Genomic DNA, 12,239 nt, shown 5'->3' on the forward strand with positions numbered 1-12,239 from the left:
GTAGCAGCCCCAATCCTAAAGGAGTGTGTACCATAGCTACTAGGCTCCAAACCCAATCTCCTGACCACCATCCTCAATACTTCTGAGAACTGTGATGCTAATAAATGCGACCCACCCTGATGAACAATTACAAACCTGGAAACCTGTGGCCACAGTGCTGTAAAAGAAAACCAACAACGCACTGGACAATCACTAGATTGTAACCCCTTCAATAATACCTCCTGACCCCTCCCCAACTGGTCCCCTTTGGAAAAAGGTAACCATATGCAGACACCCTGATCTCCTACATGGACATTCCCCTGGATGAGCCCCTGCCTCCCCTTTACACCCAAAAGCTCAGAAATACGAAAAGTCACATCAAACAACCACGACATGCAAAGGGTAAATAAAAATACCTCCCACTCAGAAAAACAAACGTCACCCAAACACCCCAACAAGGCCCTCAGTAGATTATGCGTGATAGAACGCCTCCGATCGCACCGCACACCACCCGACCTAGCCCAGCCAGCTAAAATCCTCCTACAAAACTCACCTTCCACAGGATCGTAACCCCAAAAATACTTACCATAAAAAGAAACTCCGGATAACTTACCCAATATACTAACCGCTGCCAAACGAGCCTCAATCTGTTGCATAACGAAACGAACCACATCATCCTGTCTCCTAGATATCACATCAAACCCACCTGATCTTCTTACCGCACCTGAATCCAGAAACTCCAACCACGCCTGAAAATAAGTCCTCCTGGTCGACGGAGCTATAGACTGCTGAACTAGCTCCAACATCCTCAATCTCCTAGTTCCCACAACTCCCCAGATATGACCGTCTTCTGCGCATCTGCTCCCGGCGCCAAACCACGGAATCTCTGCCACTGAAATCGAGATAGGGCATCAGCGATGTCATTATTAATGCCAGGCACATGTCGAGCCTTGAAAAAAATATCGAACTTCAAACAATTCAGCAAGAAAATCCTCAACAACTTAAGCACCTTTTTGTTCTTTGCCTTCTGAGAATTAACCAAATGCACCACAGTCTGATTATCCACGTTGAAAACAACGTTCCTATTGGCCAAAAACCTACCCCAAATTGCCAAAGCAACTACTAGAGGAAAAAATTCCTAGAATGCAATGCTAAAATTCACCCACTTCCAACTCACAAGCCACGCCTCTGCTGCCCAATGACCGTCCCAAAACAAACCAAATCCATGAGCACCAGACGCATCTGAAAAAATCTGAACGTGCCAAAACCAGTTCTCGTCCTCTACCAGCATCGTCACACCATTAAAATCCTTCAGAAACTCAATCCACATCCTCAAATCTTCTTTAACACATGCCCGAAGGCGAATGTGGTGATGTGGTAAAACAGCTCCCCGCATCGAGAAACCAAGCCTGCGGCAAAACGCCCTACCGACCCTAACCACCTTACAAGCAAAAATCAAATGACCAAGCAACGATTGTGCCTGACGCAACTCAATCTTAGGTTTTCCAACAGAGAAACCAAATGTTGTACTTTTTTCCTAGGCAACCTCACTTCCATTCTATCAGAGTCAGGTTCTATAACTAAAAAGGTGAGGCATGTTGCAGGCCCTTCTGTCTTGTCACTCGCCAACGGAACACCAAAAAGAGACATCAAATGCTCAAAATCCTTTAATGCTCTGCCGCAATCGCCAGACCTGGGTCTCCCAACAAAGAAAAAATAGTCTAAATAATGAGTCACCAAAGTACCACCACTGTGAAATAGAAAACACCATTCCAAAAATGAGCTAAACATCTCAAACAAGGAACAAGAAACTGAACACCCCATCGGCAACATCCTGTCAACATATATGGCCTCATCAAATTGCATCCCCAATAAGGAAAAATCATCCGGGTGAACCGGCAACAATCGAAAAGCTGACTCAACATCTGATTTCGCCATCTCTGCACCTTTCCCACACTTCCGTACCAAAGCAATAGCCTCATCAAGCGACGCATAATGCACCATCGAATCTTCAGCTGCAATAAAACCATTTGCTGAGGCACCCGCAGGCCAGGACAAGTGATGGATCAACCGAAACTCGCCCTCCTGTTTCTTAGGAACCACACGCAAAGGGGAAATAGTCAAATTCGACAGCGGCCACTCTAAAAAAGGACCAACAATCCTGCCCAAATCCACTTCTTTCTTCAGCTTAGCCCTCACCACCTTGGGATGTTCCCTTGCCGACTTCAAATTATTGGCCCATCTCCTTAACCTCGGGCCTTGGTAATACAACCTAAAACCTTCCGAAAAACCACTAAACAAAACTTTAGCCTCTTCCCCACATGGGTAAAACTGCAACCAATAAGCCACAACCTCCAATCTAATAGGTGTAGGGCCCTTTTCCTGCAACTTGCTGCGTAAATCCTCTACCCCTGTCACCACCTCTTGACGGTGGCCCATGCCAAGACCATTGAATCCCACCGAAGCATTGATAGACTGGGTGCCTCCCACCGCAATTGGAGCAATCGTGTCTAAATTTGCATTGCTGTCTATTACAAAGGCCGCTGTTGTAAGACCAACACGTCCCATTTGCTTGAAATTGCCCCCTATGCCCGAAACCCACCCCAACTTGGGTGGGACGCCCCTGAAAGGGCTTATATTGAACCGGCAGACCACTCGCTGTATGCGTTGTGGGCGCGTTTCGTGCTGTCCGTAACCATTACATCCATAATTCATTATCAATTTCGCCCCACAACTTAGATGAGTCCATTGCCTTCCTCGCCCTAAATTCCTCATCATACCTAAACCACCCAAAACCACCGAAATCCATTTGAGCTCTCCGAACCACGTCCATATATTTTAGCAAAGCTACACAAGAATCCTGATGCTTCTCACAATAAACACTCGCATAAATCAAAAAAGCTGAAGTCCAATTCTCTATTGTGGTTGGTACTCTAGGTCTCCTAGCTAGCTCCCATTCTTCTTCCTTTGACCCATCTTTCGCTTGAACCTCCCTATGAAGCAATTTAAAAACATCAATAAACTCCCCTTTCCAAATCTTTTCTTTCAAATTCAGAGTGAGATGCACCCCCAAAGGCATCGACACTCCCATGTAAGGTAGCTTCTTCGACTTGATACCACTCACCACTTCGTCGCCACCAGTATTAGCGTCTACCTTCTTACCACCCTCACCTGATTCAACCTTTTGTAATGACCCATCACCAGTACCCCAATTACCTCCGACTTACCCTCCACCTCTGTGACCGCACTCACTTGAATAGACGCATCCACCGTGTTTCTTATCTCCCTTGAACCACCAATAACCTTCGAGACCTTTGCCCGACTCGAATCCCCAAAACTATCCCGCCCTTCATGCAATCTCAAAGACCCAACAAATCCCTCCTCACCTCTAGGTAAGTTGCCAGCGGACACCTCCTGGCGATGAGCTGGAACATGGCAGCCCTGGACCACACCAGGCACTTCTCCTGCCACCACCACCCTCTTTTTTGACGTGACAGGCACCTCCAGTTCCTCTTCGTAATCGAGTAATTCCTCGTCCAAATAAGCCCAACCAGCACCAGCGCCCTGGCTAGTGGATGGCTGTGCCTCGTTCGGTCCATCTATCTCCCGCGAAGTTGGGTGGACCTCTCCGGATCGCACCCTCCCTTCATGCCGGTGTTCTGAAGGCGCCCGGACCTTCACCGGCAGGCTCTGATCACGACCATCCGCCCAGATCGCCGATAAATCGCCTGCACCCCACGTCCGCCCGGAGCATGGGATGTGTCACACCCAGAGGTTCCCTCACCACTATCAGGCTGCCAAAAATCCAAACTCACATACTCCCTACCTAAAGCACCAGAACTACCAGCCTCACCACACACGGTACCCTTAAACACTGCCCCACTGTCGTCCACTAACTCAATCTGCTCACCTAAATGAACGGCAGCCTGGTTACCTACCTCCCATGACTGTACTCTATGGAGCATTGGACTAACTACCCTAGGGATCCACTGCATAAATCTGCTGCACCGCTGACCCTGAAAATCCCACCTACCTCTTGAATCTAGATCTGCCACACTTCCAGTGCCCTCATGTACATCCTCCTCCTCATCTGAAATAATAACAATCTCCTTGGACACCTGAGAACCAGGTGCCAAGGCCATAACTGGCTTGCTCACTCTATTTTTCTCCGAAGCCGGCATCGACCAGGAGAAAAACATGGGCGCCGCCATCTTGAAAGCGCCTGCTAACGGCCTTTCCTCAGCATCCTTCAAAACCAGCTCGACGCCTCTTTCTAAAGGTGATCGAGCTTGCACGCGCATGTGCAACTGCGCACGCGCGCCTTTTGGCCGCGCCCCCATGCGGCCACCTCTCGCCACCGCAGGCTTGAGAGGGACGCCTCTCCCACCCGCGGAAACCGGCCTCAAAAGAGAAGAACCTTGACGCTGGGGCAAACAAACCCTGCGTCTCCCGCGTAACACAACCGAGGACCCCGGAGCCACTGAAACATAATCCACAACCTCCAAATCTGGTGAGCGAGAAACTTTTCTTCACCTCAACACTTTTATTCTTAAACTTTTTTCCTAATTTAGGCGATGAACAAGCCGCTACAGCGGCTGACACGCCCTCAGCCGAACGACGCTTCGGCCTCCTCAAACTCACCCACGCCTCCTCCAACACGCCCTCCTTTATTAAATCTTCCCTCCCTTCATCCTGCAGGACTTTCAAGGCCATAATTATGGTTATTCGGTTCCATCACCGCTACACTTGAATACTTCAAATACAAAACTCCGCCCTAATAATTCCAAAACACCACCTACTCTTTCCTAAAAACGCCTACCTAGAACCTAGTCACGAAGACAAAACGCCCACTGGGTGTGACAATGGCCAAAGAGGCCGCCCACACCCAGCCCCTACCTTTTATCCCCTGCCCAAGTCACCGCCCTATCCTGTTCCCCAAAGCCAATCCCAGTTCGGGCTCGTGGATCATACCACGGAAGCCCGATAAGCCCGGTGGGGAGACAGGGCAAGCCCTTTGCTCCCCCAAATCCCCATTGGAATCAGTGGGTTAATTCTTTTTACGTTTTCACCCTTGTACTGTTGCACTAGAATAATGTAAATTTTAAAACGTTGCTCGACTTGCACTGTTTGTTTGGCCCCCAGGCTGAAACAAATAAATACATAAATACTAATCCTCCTGCCTACTGGGTTAGCTTCGCATTTCATGATTTCTGTTTTTTCACCCTGCCAACTGCTCATAGATTCTGAGTATTAATCTATAACTGAAATCTTCTTTGAAGGAGAACATGGGCAGGTGAAATACCAAATAAATAAATAAACGAAAACTAAACATTATATTATCTTGGAAGTCATCTTGAAAATGGAAGAAAGCCATGGCAAAATATGTAACTAAATATTTGATTTGCCTGTGAAGCATATAACTTTTAGAAGATTTCTTATAGAGATGGGACTTCTACCAAATGGAGGAAGAGACATATCCAGCACATCAGAAAATTATTAGATTATTTCACAAGGCTCCCTTAAGTACTGGTTGTAATTGCTATGGGTTTTTGCCAATTAACTTAAAAATTGGAAAATAAAATGCTCAGTGTTGCCCCATGTTTTCAAACTTTGGGCCATATTTATACTCTGGTTGCGCCGAATTTGCGTCGTTTTTTTCGACGCAGAACTAACGCCAACTAACGCCATATTTATACTCTGGCGTTAGATGCTTCGGGCGCCAAAGTGCCCGGAGTGTGCGTCATTTTTTAGCGTGAACCCCTTCCTTGCGTTAATGATATGCAAGGGAGGCGTTCCCGTCTTAAAAAATGACTCCCAGGCCTTTACGTGGTATTTATACTCCCGGGCAAAAGAGATGCCCGGGAGTGGGCGTGGCCAAAAACGGCGCATTTGCGCCGCTTTTTAACGCCTGGGTCAGGGATGGCGTTAAGGGACAAGTGGGCTCAAAATGAGCCCAGAGTGCCCTCCCCTGCCCCCAGGGACCCCCCCTGCCACCCTTGCCCACCCCAGGAGGACACCCAAGGACGGAGGGACCCATCCCATGGAGATTAAGGTAAGTTCAGGTAAGTATTTTTTTTTTTTTTTTTTGTGGCATAGGGGGGCCTGATTTGTGCCCCCCTACATGCCACTATGCCCAATGACCATGCCCAGGGGACATAAGTCCCCTGGGCATGGCCATTGGGCAAGGGGGCATGACTCCTATCTTTACAATGATAGGAGTCATGTTGATGGGGGATGGGCGTCGAAAAAAAATGGCGCAAGTCGGGTTACGACGATTTTTTCGACGCAACCTGACTTGCCCCATTTTAAGACGCCCATACGCCATTTTCCCCCTACGCCGGCGCTGTCTGGTGTACGTGGTTTTTTTCCACGCACATCAGGCAGCGCCAGTCTGCTAGCGCCGGCTAACGCCATTCAATAAATACGGCGCCCGCATGGCGCTTCAGAATGGCGTTAGCCGGCGCTAATTTTTTTGACGCAAAACTGCGTTAGCGCAGTTTTGCGTCAAAAAGTATAAATACGGCCCTTTATTTTTAAGGCGCATGTTCCTTACCCTCTCTGGGGAAGGTCAGCTTCAGTAGGCAGCCCTAATTTCCTTAAAGCAAGTGCAGCCCACCAAACCTTACTAGGGAGGACTAGGTTATCTTTCTTTGCTTGTTTGCTTATTGACATTCATTCATGACATGGTTCAAAGTGTGACGGGGAGTATATTATTTGCCTCACTACACTCAGACACAAATGGCAGGGAGTAGCTCTGAGTTATGGAGCCTTTCATCAAGCATTTGCATCTAGACTCTTCAACTGGTTGCATGTGTGTCTTAAGTATCGATTTCAGTTTTGTTGCATTTTGAATTAATAAAGCCTTTCCTTCACTAAGGGCCATTTTTATAAAGAATGACGCTTTGCTACGCTAGGCCAGAGATGTGTTGCAAAATTACTTGTGCTGTAGCAAGACAGGCTACAATGCCATGGATGCGTCATATTTACAAAACTGGGCTCCATTGTGTAAGGTACCAATGATGCATCAAAAATGTGGGTGGGGTGCTGCAACACAGCAGGGCCAAAAGGTCTGCTTTGCTGAAGTTTGGATTATTATAAGCGCAGCTCCAGCAATGCATCAAATAATATAGGTGAGGTTTCATTTCTAAAGGATGCAAGAAGCCTAAACGTGTGGGGACCAATGTAATAGAGTGTGCATGGTGGAAAAGTCACCTTGTACTCTATTACACTGGTCCTGGATGTAATGCTGACAAGTATGAAGTATGACCATGTGTCACATTATAGTGGACATAGTCTACTTATGTGTACGTAGATACCTGAGTATGTGTGACATACTGAGTGACACTTGAATGTCAATTTTGTAACTATGGAGCAAAGAATGTGCCACTGGAGCGTCAAAACAAAAGAAGCAACTGTGGTGCAAGCTCCTTGTAAATATGTCACTAAGTGTGATATATTCATGTTTGAAATTGTATTAATTAGTGAAATATGAAACCAATGTGTTCATTGTTTACGAATATGTTGACCCTTACTCTTCCAACTAAAACATTGGTAGTTTGGCAACTTGTTTTTTGTTATTTGTATGGTTGTAGATTTTAACAACTTATTTACGTTGAAAAACTATATATTTGTTTAGTTAAAAAAACAAATATGCTTAATGCACTAATGCCTCTATGTCGTTGAAGGCACAGGATGCTCTTTTTGATAATACCACACTAATAAAATGGCAGCAATTGCGGCCTTTTCCTTAATGAGTTAATGTAGAACAAAGACCTACAAGTGCACGGGCGCACTAACACACTAGCTCAATCTTTGCAAATTTCTAAAAGCACATCAGTTGTAAAATTACTCACATCAATGTTCCTAAAAATGTAATATGCTACCACTGCAGAGCACTAGAAACTTGTCGTATGACCAGAAATGTACGGAAAAAAAAAACATGATGAGTGGAATATTATGAATGAGCCTAATAGAGGTACTTTGAAAATCATAGAAAACTCTGATCAACATTTCAAATTACACATCGGTGAAGCCGAAAACTGCACCTCATTCTCATTACAGGAAGATGGTTTTTTAATGCAGGCATATATAACAAAATGACGAATTCAGGTACATGTAAACAAATTGTAGCGCTCCCAAGACAGGGGTTCTCCTTCAGGAAATTCTTGAAATGTGAGAGGCTAACACCTACATAGTGTTAACATACTAAAACAAAAGGCCTTTCAAGCAATAGAAATCAATTACTGCTTATTAATGTGCACTTTTCAGCTTCTGCATCTATTGGCATCTAATAATCAGTTTTCATGCACTCATGGTGTGTATTTTCACTGTTGATTAATAAACTTATTGCTTTCCATGAACACGCTGTGCACTGTCGCTCTCCATTTCAAAACGATAACGTATTTTTATTTTGGGCACCAAACCATTGTTTTTGCAATTTCTAAGCACTGCAAATTGCAGTTGTTAATATTTCCTTCCGTTATAGTATTCTCTGAGATATGTTATAAATTGCTGATCATTGGACATAATCTTGTGAACACAGCACAGAGTTAACAAAACATAAGAAAACTGTTCTCTGTAAACATTTGGTATTGAACTTCCACCCATCCACTCCCATCTCTTCATTCTACTTAAAAAAATATATATTAAAAAACAAAATCTGTATTTTCTCAATAGTTAAGGGCCTCTGACAAGCGTACCAGCAAGACATGCCAGACTCAGACAGGCATTTGATAAGCCCCTAGAACATTGGGACTCTGGCCAAATGTCTGCTTAGCCAATGTCTTTCAATATCTCTGACTGCCAAATCAATAAAATTTCAGTGTACATCACCCGAAAGGTGAGTGATAGTCCAGAATACAAAGCATAACCTCATTTTATACTGCTGCAAGCACATTTCATTGGGGGGAAACCCTATTTGGTAAGAAATGGGAACATGCTTGCGAAGCAAAAAGTCTGTTTCACAGATGTAAATAAAGGGCCTTAAAACATGCAAGTGCCTAAGTCTCACAAGGGACCTCTGTGTTTATGGATGGTCTGGGGTGCACCATCAATCAATCAATCAAAAAAATGTATTAAGCGCACTACTCACCCGATAGGGTCTCAAGGCGCTGTGGGGGGTGGGGAAGTAGAGGGTTGCTGTTTACTGCTCAAAAAGCCATGTCCTGAGGTGCTTTCTGAATGTTAGGAGGTCCTGGGTCTTGCGTAGGTTAGTGGGGAGGGAGTTCCAGGTCTTGGAGGCATGGGGGGAGAAGGATCTGCCGCCAGAGGTGGTGCGTTGGATGAGGTGGATTGTGGCGAGAGCGAGGTAAGCAGAACGGAGAAGTCGAGTAGGTGCGTGGAATTTTACTCGCTCATTGAGGTAGGCTGGTCCAGTGTTGTGGAGGAATTTGTGAGCGTGGATAAGGACTTTGAAGATGATCCTTTTGCTGATGGGCAGCCAGTGAAGGGATCTGAGGTGAGCAGAGAAGTGTTTGTGGCGTGGGAGGTTGAGGATGAAACGTGCGCCTGCGTTCTGGATTCGCTAGAGTTTTTGCTGAAGCTTGGCTGTGGTACCAGTGTAGAGGGCGTTGGCATAGTCCAATCTGCTGCAGATGAGTGCATGGGTGACTGTTTTTCTGGTTTTCTAAGGGAATCCATTTGAAGGTGTTCCGTAGCATGCGAAGGGTGTTGAAACAGGAGGACGATATGGTGTTGATTTGCTGGGCCATGGAGAGAGATGAGTCTAAGATGAGGCCTAGGTTGCGTGCGTAGGTGGAGGGTGTTGGGGGTGGTACTATGGTGGTGGGCCACCAGGAGTCGTCCCATACTGTCTTGTTGGGGCCGAAAATGATGATTTCGGTTTTGTTGGAGTTGAGTTTGAGGTGGCTTAGTGTCATCCATTTGGCGATGTCGAGGAGTCCGGTGTGGAGGTTTGTCTTGGAGGTGGAAGGTTTCCTGGTGAGGGAGATGGTGAGCTGGGTGTCGTCTGCGTACCAGATGATGGTGATTCAGTGGGGGTGGAGGATGTTGGCGAGCGGGCCATGTTGAAAAGGGTAGGGCTGAGGGAGGATCCTTGGGGGGCCCTGCAGGTGATCTTGGTTGCTGGGGACTGGAAGGAAGGGAGACGGACTTTCTGGGTTCTTTCGGTGAGGAAGGAGGTGAGCCAGTCTAGGGCCTTGTGTCGGATTCTTGCATCAAAAAGGCATGCGCAGAGGATTTGGTGGCATACAATGTTGAAAGCTGGATGAGGGCAACGGTCTCGCCCTTGTCCACTCTGGTTCTGATATCGTCTGTGCAGGCAATGAGGGCGGTCTCAGTGCTGTGGTTCTTGCGGAATCCAGACTGAGAGGCGTTGAGTGCGTTGTTTCCCTCTAGGAAGTGAGACAGCCGGGCACTCACTATCTTCTCAGCGACCTTGGCGGGGAAGGGGAGAAAAGAAATGGGGCGATAGTTCGTGAGGTCTTTCGGGTCTTGAGGAGCGCATTGACTTCGGCATGCTTCTAGGTGTCTGGGACGGTTGCGCCATCGAAGGAGCTGTTGATTACATCGCAGAGCTGGGGAGCGATGATTGGGCTGGCCTTGTTGAAAATGTGGTGAGGGCAGGGGTCTGTGGGTGAGCCTGAGTGGATGGAGTTCATGGTTTTTTTGCTTTCTTCGTTGTGGGTTGGGGTCCAGGTGTGTAGTTGGTTGGTGTGGGGGGGCATTGTGCTGTTGGTCATGTCGGTAGTGTTGGTAGTGTCGGTGGTGGTGAAGGTGGGTGCGGATGATGTGAAACTGTCGTGTATGTCTAGGAATTTGTGGTGAAAGTAGTTGGAGAGGGAGTTGCAAAGGTTTTGGGTGTGCGGGGGGGTCGATGGTGCTGGATTTGGGTTTGGTGAGTTCCTTGCTGTTGTGTGCGTTACTATCTATGCATTCTTTGTAGTAAGACCATTTGGTGTTCAGGATGAGTTGGTGGTGTTTGCATATGGTTGTTTTGAGGGCAGAGAAGCTGCTCATTGAGGGCTCTTGGCGCCATGCTTTCTCAATTTTGCGGCATTCACGCTTGGAGGCTTGGAGTTCAGTGGTGAACCAGGGGGTGCTCTTGACGGTGTGGGTGTAGTTGTTACTTTTCAGTGGGGCGAGGGAGTCTGCACAGGTTGTTAACCATTGTGTGAGGTTGTGGTCAGCAATGTTGGGGTCATTAGTGATGGTGGGTTGAGCTTGTGTGAGTTAGGCGTTCAGGTGTTCTATGGGGATCTTGTCCCAAACTCGGTAGGGTGTGGTGTGTTGTCGGTGGTGGGTTTCATGAAGGAGAAGTGGACGCAGTGGTGGTGAGTCCAGTGGAGTTTGGTGGTGTGGGTGGAAGTGATGTGGTTTCTAATGCCATCACATAGGCTTTTTAGTGATATTTTTTTCTTTTCAAGGGATTATTCCTCCCACCGGTTTTAAAACTTTGAGGGTGATTCTCTAAAGCATTTATACGTATCAGAAGTACTTTTTATGTATTCGTATGCCGTTTGTACTCCCTATTAGTAATTATGTACTCATATGCCTTTTTGACTACCTATTGGTAAAAGTGCGATGTGGGCACTGTCCTTTCGATTTGTTTTAAATGTAGATGAATATTCCCTGAGTATAACCATTTTACGCACATTTGAGATGTTTTGGGAACAATTCACAAAGGTATGTACGAGTACGTAAAATAGTACTTTAGGAGTGCTAGACTACATACTACAAAATGTCTTTGTGACTACACCCCGTTGTTTTGATTCAGCAGATGGGTGCTATTTGCATTCCATCACAAAACTCCTAACACAGGCAGCAATACAGCCCATCACCCAGTAAAGATAACATTGGGTTCTCCATTGTGTTATCTAAACAGATAAAACTGCTTAATTTAAATATTTATTGCGAGATAGATGCACTTAGATTTTTCTGCCCTCAAAAATGCTGCACGTTAATTACAATAATACTGTACAACAAGTGCAACACACATATATGTTTCTTTGCTACGTAGCATGATTTGAAAATAATCGTTTCAATTAAAAAAAGGTAAAATAGTACAAACAAGCCTCAACATAACACACAAAAATTCACATCATGTAGTCGTGACGTTACATTCTTCCTTCTTTGAGGGCCTCGTGTGCCCGAAGTCGTGACTCACCCCTTTGACCGTGAGACTGAAATACAGAATTCCACTGCATAAAGGAGAACTAAGGAGCGGTATTTATTTTTTCCAGGTGTCTGTACGGTCTAACAACCGTAGTAGGTTAGCACTCTGATGTGTGTTTCATGAATAA

Source organism: Pleurodeles waltl, chromosome 1_2 (assembly GCF_031143425.1).
Source record: "Pleurodeles waltl isolate 20211129_DDA chromosome 1_2, aPleWal1.hap1.20221129, whole genome shotgun sequence".
In the NCBI taxonomy this organism is placed as follows: Eukaryota; Metazoa; Chordata; class Amphibia; order Caudata; family Salamandridae; genus Pleurodeles; species Pleurodeles waltl.